This window comes from Opisthocomus hoazin, chromosome 12, assembly GCF_030867145.1.
Source record: "Opisthocomus hoazin isolate bOpiHoa1 chromosome 12, bOpiHoa1.hap1, whole genome shotgun sequence".
NCBI classification, from domain to species: domain Eukaryota; kingdom Metazoa; phylum Chordata; class Aves; order Opisthocomiformes; family Opisthocomidae; genus Opisthocomus; species Opisthocomus hoazin.
In genome coordinates this window covers 12,129,378-12,143,406 of record NC_134425.1, presented here as the reverse complement: position 1 = coordinate 12,143,406, position 14,029 = coordinate 12,129,378, and the positions used below count along the sequence as shown (strand labels likewise).

Here is a 14,029-nt window from a genome sequence, read left to right as displayed (position 1 = left end):
ACTAATCAATTTTAACATCTTGTGCCAGAAATCTCTAACTTTTAACTGAAAGCAGAAAGTATTTGAGTTGATGTTGATCCAAAATGAATCATGCATTCTACAGGAAATCATAGCAGCTGATTTCTATTACAGCATTATCTTGAGTGCCACATGAACTATATTGTATTGTCAGGTATGTTTCCGTAATAAATGAGACTACTTTTACAAAACACAAAAATCTGGACAACCAGGTGCTCCTAAAGCCAGTTTTCAGGTAATTTATGGTCACTTTCTACTTTCAAATATCCAGATTAGCAGATGTGTTTGCTGTCACTGGTAGGTTTGGAAGTGTGTGGAATTAAGGCTTGATTTTTCATTCACGCGCAATTGTATGTATTTCATCAGAATATAAAGCCAATACTTCTGTATTTGCTTCATAGCTAATATAAGTAGAATGACTACTTTTGAAAATGCTGCTGATTTCATGCTAAATCTTTTTTCTGTGTGGGCCCATTTCTGAAATCCTTTAAGTTGCTGAACAATCTTCTGAACAAAGAAATTCTTCAATAAATCCCATATATGCATGAAAGATAAGAAAAGATTGAGAAGAGGTTTGGCTTCACACGTTATTTTATTTACTGATCAGAGATTCCAAGTATTTTAGAAGCTCTGTAGATTTAGATGTTTTAGGCTTTATTCATATGACTAATGCCTTTGAAACAAAGAAGTATGTTCTTTATAGTTCTGGTATTGGGACTTAAAACCTGTTTTTATGACTCTTTCTCCACATGCAGATATTCTTAATGTACTTAATAGCAGATGCTAGCTACCAAGCAGACCCGCTTCCCAACACTGCTGTATACTTAGTGTTATCAGCACTACCATGATCATTAACAATCAGGATAAAAGAAAATCTGTGCTCCATTATGGAGCTACGAACACACACCAAGATGCATCTTTCTTAAAGTACCTCTTTTAAGGTTGCTTGTCCATGGAAGCTCTTCAGTTAAGGGAGAAAAAAAAGAATAAATGAAAGAATGATATCTCATATTCTGAAAGTTGTCCTGTAAGTTTTCTGACGGAGGTAAGAGAATTGATGCCATGCCACAGTGAAACTCGTGTTGAAGCCCTTTAGCCCTCTGCCTGTTGTTGTTGAACTGAGTTGAGAACAGGAATGAGCACAATACAGTCTGATGATACAAATTTTTATAAAACTAAATTTAGGTGTTTGAATCTTAGTGATGCCGTTTAAAATAGCTTTCTTATAGTGAAAACAGAATTTTCTTACTCTCCCTCACTGCCACATCTCCTAAACAGATAGATGAAAGAAAAACATTAAGCAACCATTCATAATCTGAGCATACTGGAAAAATAATATACCGAATAGTCAGAGAGACTCCATTCCTGTGCTTAAGACAGATTGGAAATTGCTCCCCGCAGGGCATGGAAGGAGTTTGTGATGGAATGCTGTTTAAAAACCCAGGCCTCATGTTTGTTCTGCTGTGCTCCACTCTGGGAGGTAATGCATCCCGCGAGCGTACAATATCCTTTTGTTTTAGCATAATTTGTTGAGATACAAAAAGTATATTTAGGAGAAAGTGTGTGGGTTAGGTTCTGCTTGGCAATTACATGTCTGAAAGTTTAGTTTATTCAGAAGAAGAGATTACACCTACAGGTCATGTAAACCTCTTTGGCTTTTTTAAAAGGAGCGTGCAATTTGAATTTGTACATGGCTGTTAATTTTACCATGTCAAATGTGGACTGTACCAGGAGAAAGTCTACAATTAAAAGCACAGTATCTGAGGGCACACCTTATGTGGCTTGTTAGAAAACAACACTGTATTTCTCATTCCTCAAAAAATATGAGGGTGCTTTCCTGCCTGAATTTTAGCCCCGTTACACCGTACATTTAGAGAGTTCACCTCCCACAGCCTGAGGTGGGAGTGTGGATCAGGATAGTGTTATGAGCAACGTCAAAGTGTGTTATGTCCATTTCTGGCAGAGGAATGGAGTTTTTCTGTTGAGTCACAAATAGAAGTAGGCATTATGTGATACTACAGCTGTTAAATCTTTAATGACATTAGGATCCTAAAAGACCACAAACTCCTCAATATCACTGTTGTCTGGCAAAAAGGTAGATGATGCCCTCCATTGCTGTAGGCAAGTTCTTAGATGTTCATCGTTCTTTCTTCTGAATTAACTAGGTCTTGCCCTGACTTAGGTTTATCTACCTCAAATTTTTTTTTTTCTTTTTTTTCGAGCTATATGTATTAAACCTGTGGGTCTCTTTCTGTGACATTCATCTGTTTGATGTTGAGGAGAGATGGGTTATAAAAAATTCTGACATAATTTAGGGCTTGCTAGAAGTGTCTTCTGGTATCTGATCAGGTGTCTCTGATGCTGAGAAAAACAAGCTGTGCTTTAGAGGCATGTTCAGAAGTGTTTCTGTAAGAATACATAATGTGGGCCTTTCCACTTACGTGGAAAATTGTCTCCTCATTTCTGTTACTTAATGGTGGCTTAAATCCTAAAGCACTGGATTTTACTCCTTCCCCAGTATTATTTTTCCATTCTCATTAGCTAGCTAGCTAGATCTCAGTGTAAAAACATAGGAGATTGGCAAGCAGGACTAAAAGTCACCATTGCCTTTATGGAGACCCTGCAGCTATAATAGATGTTTCATTCAAAATAGTCCCACTGCTGCGGATTGCATATTGTACCAGGAGGAAAGCAATGGAAGGAAATACCGGGGGCCATAATGGAGAAGTTATAATAGGCTCTAGGTCTGTAACCCTCTGGCAAATTTCATCACTTTGCAATGAAACGAGGGTTTGGATTGTGGTTTTTCTTTTCTAGTTGAGTTGATGGGTTAAAAGGGTAGAAGAAATCTGGTGTTTTACTAACTCTGAACCACGTCAGGGATAGTTCATGTAAGTATAGCACAGATTATCACATGCTGATCATTCCAAAGGAACTGAAGGCTAGGATATCCGCAGCACACTGAGACCCGTCTGCAGATATAAGCATGTAAGAAGAATAAAAGCATGAAAACCTACCCCATACCTATATGCTGAACTTTTAACATACAGTCTGACCTTGCAAACAGCAACGACCTTACATACCTTACATGGTATTTCTTAAGGATTGTGTGAGGTTCTCAACAAAGATGGGCCCAGGATAAAGAGAAGGAGGTGGCAATAATTAGCTAAAATTAAAACCAGAGGGATTTGGAGGAACGTTTGTAGTCTTAGAAGACTAACCACAGAGTTAATACCTGACTGTGGCACTGATGTCCAGGGAAGGACTATAGAATGTGGTAATATAACTTAGAGACAGATTTAACAGTGTTGGCTAAATTTATTTTATTTAAACCACTGATTTAAACATAATTTTTATTGAAACCATTTTACACAGTAAGTGGTTATAAATAGTTGAAATTCTATGGTGTATTAATATTGACATATTCATCTAGGAAAAGATGATATGGGGAGCTGTGTGAGTACATGTCTCTGGTACGATCCATTTTCAAGCTCGTTTGTGTTATGCGAAAGCTTGCTGGTCAGTTAGAAATCTGCTGCCAAAAGGAGGACATTTCCATAGTAACTTGATTCACAGTAATTATTGAATACAATAAATAACTACATAAAATAGCAGAATATTCAGCATCAAAAACCGAGTACTAGCTACTCAAGTAACTGCATAGGCTAGTATCCTCTACCTTACAGTTGGGAGATTGGTGGAAGCTGAATATGAATATTATGCTCTCTGGACTTACTCTGAGTTATTTACTGAAAGGGAATTGATACTTTCGTTATTATTACTGTTGTTTTGCAAAAAAGTTCTGACAATTATGAGACTCTTTTTTGAAAAACAATTACTTTGTTGCATCCCAAAATAAATTATTTGGCTTCTAGAGAGGTATGGGATTTTTAAGAGAAGTCTCAGCATTTCATGTCAGTGTTCTTTGGTGATTCGGATGGCAGCCCATTTTCCCTAAAGCAACTAATTCTCCTCCTTATGAGATGTTTAATTATGAATTCCCCTGCTTTATAAAACACCCAGAATGTCGTGGTTAGTCTTCAGCACTGGATAGGCTTATATTCTTTCCTGATTCTAATTCTCTCTCTTTGTAATGTGAACTGCTAAACCTGCTTAACCAAATAACAATGCTGTTCAGGCTTCTGTGCGTGCCTGTGCATCAGTGTTCCACTCCAGACGCTGAGGTATCGTATCTTTGGTGCTCAGATGAAGGAAATCAGCATCATACTTGGTATTGTGCTCATGTAGTATGCTCCTTGCCATTACAGAGTTCTGAGTCTAGTTGGAACCTATAGCATTCATGCGATTTCAGTGGAAAAGTTTGACAGCTGGACTCTCGGAGGATGTTTTAAGAAACTGTACCTGTAGTGTTATTTGGTTTAGTAGAATGCTCCTGTAAGAACTGTGCTTTGAAGACCTTGTGTTCCCCACTCGTATGGCTGCTTTTTGCATTGATCCTTTTCTCGGACTGGAGGAGAAGAAACAGCCCTTAATAATGTGTATCCAGGTACTTAAAATAGTTATCATAATGGAGCCCAGGTATATGATTTAAGGTTTAAATTTTTTTGTGAATCTAGTTATATACTACAAGGCTGATTAAGGATCACCAGGGAAATCCTTGTAAAATTACAGTATTAATTTTTTTCATTTACAAAATCAAGCATTCCTTAGATGTACATGTGATTTAGTAAGCTCTCCCTCACCATTCAGGTACACAGAGTGTATTATATTCTGTATGATTATAGAAATATCTCAACAGAAATAATAAAAAAGGCAAAGAAAAGATAAAACCAATATGAGTTTAAAATATACACAATACTAAAGTTAAGATGTATCTTGCTGATCTAGTTCTAGAAAAGAGATTTTTAGCAGAAGGAAGATTGCTTATTCCACTAAGCCTTGTAGAGATGGCTTTTGGTTTTCTGTAGTGCTAAGCTCAATACACTCTGCCCTTTACCATCTACAACAGTCACATCCAGGTGACACTAGGGATTGTCATACTCCCCATGCTCATGGCTGAAACTTGGCGGCAACCATACTCCATAGTTGAAACTCTACTGAAACTTTAAAAACAGTATTTCTCATTCCTTATCAAGTAATGATGGAACCTATTCTTTTCAGTGTTAGTTAAATCCCCGAGTTTCATTTATAGAGGAACAGAGAAATCTTATTGCAGGAAGGTTGTAAAGAATTTGTTATGAAATGTTTTAATAAGGCAGGTGTGGAAAGGAGTATGTTGGGGTGTAAGAGAAAAGACTTTTGCCAGGCAGAGTCTTCTGTTATTTCGAATAAGATTTCTTAGTATTAATGAATCAGTAAAAAATGAAAACTGACAGCAAGGATGCATGCCTCTATGAAAAGCTGAACATTTCTCCAGATCCTTGGAAATACTGTTGGTCTGGAATTTGAGGTCTCTCACCAGCTCCTTGCTACTGAATGTTGAGAAAAACAGCTTCCAAAAAGAACATACAGTTCATCTCTGTAACTTTCACAGACTAGAATAAGATACATCTACAGAGTTTATTTTTGGAGTTGAAGGTGAATCCTTACTGAACCATAATTATGCTGCTAAATTTAGTAAGCTTGCACTGGTAACATTTAGGTAGTCACTAGGATTAGAGCCTTGTGCTGGGTTTGCCCAAATTTAGGTTCTTCAGTGCAGGGAGCTAACTATCTGAACTGTTAAGACAAAAGGAGGAGAGTAACGTGTAGCTCCTGTAATGATCTGAAAATAGCATGTTTTCAATTATAAAAGGCTGAAAAGACTTTTTTCTTCTGTTTTTAAGGGGAGAGACATGGAAGAAAGGTGGAACACCAACAGAGGAAAAAAAGACAAGCAAAGACAGTAATGCAGCAAAGCAGTGCGACCTGACTGGTGAGGAAGGTAAGAGGTTTGAGGAAATGTTTATTAGTTTTGTTCCTGTTTGGGGCTGAATTGGTACAGCCTACATTCCTTTTGAAACAAAAGTACTGCTTCATGGGTAAGTAGTGTCTAATTTGTTCTAGTGTCATCACTCAAGCTCTGACAAAACCATGTTTGTTTTAATAATAAATGCATGGTTAATATGCTTGGTTTGGTCATTATCTAATGACAAAAACATGCTGAAGTGGACTAGCTTCACTGTTTGTTATGGGGATTGGTGTCCCTTTCTTTGAGATCACTGTTAAAAACAGGAGATCGGGGCTTATGTATTCAACCCACTATCAGTAGTATCCTAGGCTGTGTTGTCTTGAACAAATCACCTTTTGGCTCAGTACAGCATTTTTGGAAAGCAGACCAAAGCAGACCTTTCTCCTTGATTAAATTAACTTTACTTTCATCCTGTTGAAGCTTTGTATAGTTCTTGCTTGTGTCAGAGGATTTAGACATTGTATTACTGCCCCAAAAGTGACTGCGGTGTAGCAGTTATAAATACCATGTCAACTTGAGTACCAGTAACAAGTTAGGCCTATCAGCAAGGAGCTGGTTTTTCACATGCTTATTTACCTTGTAAGGAAGCTAAATGACTTGCAACTCCTTCATGTTAGTGGTACCCAACCAACCTTCATTTTTCTGCATTTCATTACAGTCAGTTCTTGACTTGCACTAGCAGGCCTGTCCTCTTGCAACGGTTGTAGGGCAGTTTATGCCACTAGATCCCAGATGTGTTTGTAATTGTTGCTGCTGTGCGTATGAGTGCATTGTTATAGGAAGAATGAAAACACAGTGTGGAATGGTTTTGAGTGGTCAGCATAGTTTTATTTTACGGAATAGTTAGATATTGTTTGTGGTGGCTGACGTGATGGTAAGTAATATTACTTAGAGTGCAGTTTATTCAATAAGAAATAATTTTTTTCAATTAAGTTTTTTTTTTTTTAAAGGCATTGTCGACAATTAATGGAATTGTACTAAAATTTTATTAAACTGAAACATAATATAAAATAAAAGTAATGGGGCTATGAAAATAACTATTTTGGTATAAACAGATGCAGCTACTTGGAAAGCTCAAAGACCAAAATTAGTTGTGACAGTAAAATATTACAAATTTCAGATTAGCTGTTGAGAGACTGTGACCTGACCTCGGCTGGCTTTAAAAAGTGCAACATAAGAGATTCATGGAGGAGGGAAAAGAGCAGGAAAATGAAATTTCAGGAACTGCTATTGTAGGCAGGGGTTTAAGCAATTTGTAGATAGCAATATATCCCTCGAGATTGAGAGCCATGTGATTAAAGTAGTTTGTAATTGTCTGAGAAGGTATTTCTTCTGGTCACTTCATTTGTCCTCTACTAAACCATTCTGCTGGTATTCTCTGTAATGTTTCCAAATTTTGAGGCAATTCAAATGATTCCCCCCCACCTGTGCGTGGCTGTTGTAGGTTTTTTGTGCTTTCCCATTTTCCTTAAAATCAAACTAATCCAGGGCACCTGCAGATAATACTTAGTCCTGCTTTACTGATGAATTTATAGCCTCCTGTGTTAGAACTACTTTTAAACTATAAATCGAATTTTAATTATACTTTTTATCGTTGGGAATGACAGAATGCTTCTTACTGGGAGAAAAAACTGGTATCTACTGTGACAGGTATAAATCGTCTGTGTATTTTAAGCTAATGAGCTAAACTACCTTTGTTTTATGATAAACACAGCATATTTCTTCATTACATTAAACCTTCAAATATTCCACTCTTCTGCTTCGTGGTCATGTGATTAGGCAAAACACATTATACATTGTAATATATGAGTAATAATGGCAAGCTATATGTAATTGGTATGATTCAAATACTTGCTGTTAATTGTTGTCTGCTATCAGAGTCTTGACCTTTCTGAACAGCCATAGAATTTGATTTTAATTACTAAGTTACTTGCTGCCATAAATGGCCACAAGTGATTTATAAAACACAGAATGCTGTAGTAGCTTTTGACAGTTTTTTCCATGCAAGTCCTTCAGCATACTGGGGAAAAGAACTCTGGTAAAACAGAAGCTTTAGTTACACTGCAGTTTCTGTTAAAGGAATTTCTTTATTTGTCCAAAAACTTGCATTAAGAATGAGGATAGTGATGCTGTAACAAATTAATTAGGAAATACATATTTCTTGACTTTTAACTGGGCTCTGACACAAGATAACCAGTAAGACTGAGAAGTCATAAATTTCATGAGTGAAACATAATTCTACTTGTGGGAGCGATGTTCTTTTTTTTTTTTTAATGAAGTTTAACTGGGTCTGTTTGGCTTAGGGTAACTGGTGGCAAAGTGGGCTGCAGCTCGCAATTTTAAGGGTACATAAAACACTGGCTGTATTCCACAGTATGCACTGGTAAACTGCAGACAGCAGTAAAATCTCCCTGTTGCAGCATAAATATGGCATGAAAGTTGATTAACCAGTTTTATGTTGTTATCCAAGCCTGCAATCCATCTGGACTTAAAATGATAAAAATGAGAACTGAGTTTTTCAACAGCAAAATAGTGAAACTAGATTAGAAAATAAAAAGTTTAGACATTGAAGTTCCTAGCAAGATGACCAGTTGTTTACTTTGCATGGTGCCTTGCTTATTTTTTTTGTGGAACAACTGGAAACTGTAGAATTGAGGTCGTTATCATTAAAGAAAGAGGTATTTGGTATATCTGAGTGGGCATGTCTGAAGCGTGGTAGAATCCTCACATATTCTGGGCTTGTGTGTGTATGCTTATCTGGAGAACTGCAGACTTTCTAACACTCACTTTGAAATTTGAATAGGCCTGGATCTCAGATATCTTTATTCTGCCATTTGTAATGCTCTCAAAAACATGCCCTGTTCATGAGTCAAGCTTAGCATAAACTTTTTTACCTGTTGCAACAATGTGTTTGAATTTAAGCCTTGGTATTCCAGTGACTTTACCGATCAATGTGATGGTATTTAAATATTTCAGACATTGATGGTATTTGTAATACGGCTATTTTGGAAAAACAGTGTTTGAAGATAAATTCAATATTCCGAATTCTGATTTTGGCCAGGTGTGCACGTTGCTGAGGCAGCAGGTACACCACCAGGAATGAAAGAATTTGGTGTGTTTATACATTACATAAGCGTAAAATTAAAGAAGAGGAATCTCACTCACATGAGGCCTTATTCGTTGCAAAATGGGCTCAGCAGGTATCTTTCCACTGGATCAGAAGTAGTTCTGCTGATTTGGCTGATGTTAGCTGCATTCTGCTAACTGTCGTTGCAACGTTTTGTCACTAATCAGTCGGGCCCCAGCACTGTGCAGTAAGTGGAGGAGTTCCGGAAGCGCAGCAGCTTCCTTTACACGACAGGCTCAAAGACATATATGATGTGTATGGTAGAAAACAGGGAGTGGTTCGCATGTCCTGTGCTGTTGTTGTGGCAGGTCTGCTCTATGCTGATGCTTGGCAGAAAAAACAATGGAAAGTGCCTATTTTAAATGAGTATCTTATTTTTTTAATAGAATTGTTGGAATCCTGCATTAGTACTAGCAGAATCTGAGCTTACCTCCATTTATTGCTGAACTATGTGGTAAATAATGTGCTCTTGTTTTCTTTTGAGACTGTGAAATTAAGCCTATTTATGTAAGATTTTAAAGTAATTATAGATGCATAATTCTGCAACATATGAAAACAAAATCTCTCCTAACCAGAGCTTATGGGGAAATAGAAGTTTAATTCAAGCCAACATGAGCTGTTTATACGAATTTCATCTGAATGGAGGTTGGTCTAAAAATATGTCAATGTCTGTTTTTATCCCTGCCTTGTGAAATAGTACTAGGAATATGAGTACCTTTTATTTAATCAATCCAACAGTTTACTGGGAACGTGAGGCACTGGGTAATTTTAAAAATAAAGTGATTATCAGTGCTGCACTGATCAGTTGATGTAGTTAAATACAAGCTCTCACATGCTTGTAGAAATGGTAGTTGTAACAGTAAGGCCATGATAGACGTGACAGGTTTCAAGGTCAGGAGTTGTGCATGTGAAGACACAATAACATTTTAAGATTTACTGTTGTTAATTGAGGCTTTTAAAAAAGAAAAATTGTAACTTGTATGTCATTCCTTCATTTTTGTTCTGCTAATTCATTGCTTTTATTAAACATACTAAAAGCAATACTACTTTTTAAGGTTAATTAAAAAATCAAACTTTGCACTTAATGAAAAGAAATTAGGAATTTTGTTTTCATCATTGAATTAATGCTGATTTTCTTTTTGGAAGGAGGGCTAGTGAAAAAGAGATACGAGGAACAGGAATGGAGGATGTGTTTAGATTGACTTATAATTTTCAGGAGGACTGAGAGGTGAAATTATATACCCTAGAGAGAAAACATTTGCAGCAAGGAAATTCTGATTCAAGACTTAAAACCAAGGCAGCTGATACTAGCTATTGTAGATGGAATAACACCATGTGACTGTTGTGATACAAATTTTATTTCAGGAGCACTTAAGAAGCATATGCTAATGTTTTGTAAGGGAGAATGGTTTTAAAATGTCCTTTGAAATGAGAATCTATGCAATTGTTTAAAAAGAACGTGTGTTAGCAGCATTTCTTAATTTATATCTCGTCAGGCGCAAATGAGACAATAGTTCTGCTCTGTGAAGACAAGATACAGATAGCTGGAAAGAAATTCAAATAAACAAAGTGCTTTAGGTCTGGCTATCATTGCATCCTGCAGCTATCTTTTTCCTGTACCCTTCCCTCCACTGACTTTGCATGCAGGTACATTTTGTTGCACAGACTGTTTAATCTGCTACAGTGGTTGTCAAATACTAAGGATGTAAAGTTCATTTGCAGAACATAAACAAATATAGTTCCATTTTGAGATTCAGATGAGCACAGAAGTATTTTGCTGTTTCTTTGTGGAGGAGGAGCTTGTAAGAATTAGTCCTTTAAGATCCTAATTGTTCAAGAGCCGAAATTCAAATAGAAGCACAGCATCTGTTGGTTTGATCCTGCTTTTCTTGGAAGGCGTTTGGTGCTAGAAGAGCTGCTATTTGCAATTAAATAGCTATCTTTTGAGGGTGGTTTCTTCTACAAACGAAGTTGTATCTCAAGACTATAACATCAAGAATGTGTGTAGGAGTCTAGTGGCAGAACTGCAGAAAGCATTCCTGTTGATTAGGAGTATGAGGAAGTACCTTTGGGTTGTTACAAACTGGGATTTCATTCCAGAGAGTAAGTTTGGAAAAGTGATAGACCTAAGTCTGAGAAGAAACTGCGCAGGTGTTAGCTATCGCAAAGTATAATACCAAGAGGAGGGTGAAAGCTCAGCGTGATGGTATTGGGTTGTGTGTTGAAGAAAAATTTCTACTGTGATGGCCTGCTGGCAGAAAAAGGAATCACAATTATCATCTAGGCTTTCTCACAGTATCTGTTGGTCAGCTGACATGCATGTATACAGAGGAACTGACTGAGCTTTATTTTTGTAGTTGCTCAGTTCATATTCTGTATAAGTGGTTTGAACTCTGAAAACAAAACCACATGAAAAACCCACAAAAAGCCCAGCCCAAACAAAAAAAAAAACAAAACCAAAAAACCCTAAACAAAAAAATTCAGCAACACTTCAGAACAGTGTGTTGGAAATAAAAGTTGTAGTGAAATAAAGCCCTTGAGTCTTTTATTTCTTTAGAATTAATTGGTTTTCACCTTCTGAAGGTGCATTCTTGGGTGGAGACAGGTTGAAGACTTCAAATTTGTAGTATAATATCAGTGGAATTCTAAGACTGCTATTAAAATAAACTATTTTACTAGTGATAGTTTATATTCAGGAACGGACATTTCTTAAGGTTTTTGTGAACAGAAGGATGAACAAAACCTGAATTTACCTGTGAAATTGTATGGATTTTCATTGTGAAGGAGTAGAAGCTTAGTGCCTGGCTTCCATGAAGCAGCTTAACAGCAGCTGTAGTGAGAGACAATGAGTGAGGAGGGCAGGTGGGGGGATAAAGGCCACAGTTGTTTTGTGTTTTTCAGTCACCCTTTTTATTCAGTAACAGCTGATACATGTCTGTGTACATGATATATGTATGTGTGGATGCACACACAGAGATTGTAATACAAATACCCATTTTAGTGATTTAGAAAAAAAATGCAAGTTTAAATGGCCAGATTGAAACTTCTCAGTAAAAGTCCAGCTGGCCAATACTCTGTGACGCTTTAGACACTGCCATTTGATGTTTAATGCTGGACATTAAAATTGCTGGATTATTTTGATTTGCAAGCTTATCAAAATGATTGCATTGCTTCCAGTGACCTTTCCTCTTTATTTATGGAGACCATCTTAATTGCAGTGATGCTGTCATATCAGGCATTGTTAAATAAACTTAGTTTTTATTCATTGTTGTAGTCTTTCATGTAGTGATCGTTTTCCTTCTTCAGCTTGCCACATTTATACAGATCACAGGAGAGATATCTGTATGAAATTATATTTAGTGATTGTGCTCTTAACACATTTTTCTGTCAAGGCTACTGGCGTGTTGATGATGACCCCCATATTTAATAGTGATTATAATTGATTTCTCATAACTCTTAATGCCAGCTCTTTCCGATGGTGAGAGTATTTTATCAAACAGTGTAGGATTTGAGTAGAACTGGAGGTTTTTTTAATGCTGTGAAAGCCCTTATGAGTATTAAAAAAAAAAAAAAAAAAGAGTAAAATGTGATTACTTTAAATTACTGACAAAACATTTAGTAATGAATGCTACTGTTTGTGTTATTGTATTATCTCTGAATCCCAGACTAGGCTAACAAAGTAGAAACCTTGCAGTCTGGCTCCTCTTTGGCATTGCTTATTTCCTATACTTTATAGTTCCCTTATTCCTTAATAAAGCCACACTCATCAATGATCAGATGCTCGACTCTCCAAAGTGGGTGATACCTGAGGGAGAAATGAGAACATCAGAAAGACTGGGCTAACTATGCTGGGGGCTTTCTTCCTGAGGACTTCAAAGTACTTTTGTATGATATATTCTCCCTTCTGGAGTGCTGGGTATTGGCAAGTTAACACGCTTTTCGGCATTGGGCACGGTCGGGAGAAGGAAATACCTTTGGGTTAGGAGCTGAAGGAGGAAATACCTCTTAGTCCTATCACAGTCCTTCAGCAGTGTATTGTACAAAGCAGACATGGTCTTGGTTTGCTTTGTTCTTGTTTCTTAGGTCTTGCAGGCAGTCACACGCATAGTTTTTCTCTAATCATGTAGATTAAAAGGCTGATAGAGCTGGAAGTTCCTCTGGTCTGGGTAGGCCGTGCTGGCAGTGTGAAGCAGTCTACTGCAAATGAGATAATAAAAGGGGAATCAAACATTTGAAGAAAGATCAAAAACCACAGAGGAAATGCAGAGCAGCAGGAAAAACACAGAATTGTGATCTATTCTCTTGCCCCATCACATTATGCTACTCCCAATCCAGTTTACTAGCATTTTTTTACTTTTTATTACTTTTTTCCCTATATTTTTCTTAATGCTATAGCTTGGCTAAATCTCGTTTTCTCTCTTGTTTCAACTCTGCCTTCTATAGTCTTGTTGCTGATTGATATTCCTTCCTTCTCGCAGTCAGTTCTTATCGATATTCTGAGCCCACCTTCCCACAGCAAGATCTACTTGACATGGTTATTTACAGCAGACTTTCACTTGTAAACATACAAAATTTAATTGTTTTTCTTGTTTGCTGTGCTGCCTTTGGAGCAGTACTGCTGTCTAGCTTTTAAGCCTAATGCCACGGTGCATCTGACAACATAAATGAGAAGGAACGGTGTAAAATCTGAGGGTTTTGTTCAAAATATAATATGGATTTGTAAAACTTTGAAGTGAAAGAGGTTTCTTCTATAATTTAAAGTCTTAGGAAATAGTAATATAATTCTTTTTCCTGTTCTTTTAAAAAAAGGTGAAGGGAGAGCTCTGCAGCGTAGAGAACAAACTCAAAACTTATTCATGAAAAATTCATTGGCAGTATGTTGAGGAATCAGTAAGCTGCTTTTTTCATGTTGACTTTCCCTACCTTCTCTTTTTAACAGAAAGTGTGTGAAATGTAGAAAGCAGTGCTGTCTG

The 14,029-nt window shown here is 36.9% G+C and overlaps 1 protein-coding gene across 1 annotated transcript in view; it reads left to right on the top strand.

The window, feature by feature from the left end:
* CDH11 (cadherin 11) overlaps nt 1–14,029 on the top strand; it is a 528,216-nt gene that overhangs the window by 143,471 nt on the left and 370,716 nt on the right. Inside the window, exon 5 of the mRNA XM_075434068.1 lies at nt 5,805–5,902. The gene's annotated coding sequence lies outside the window, so the exon portion shown is untranslated. The remainder of the gene's footprint in view (nt 1–5,804; nt 5,903–14,029) is intronic.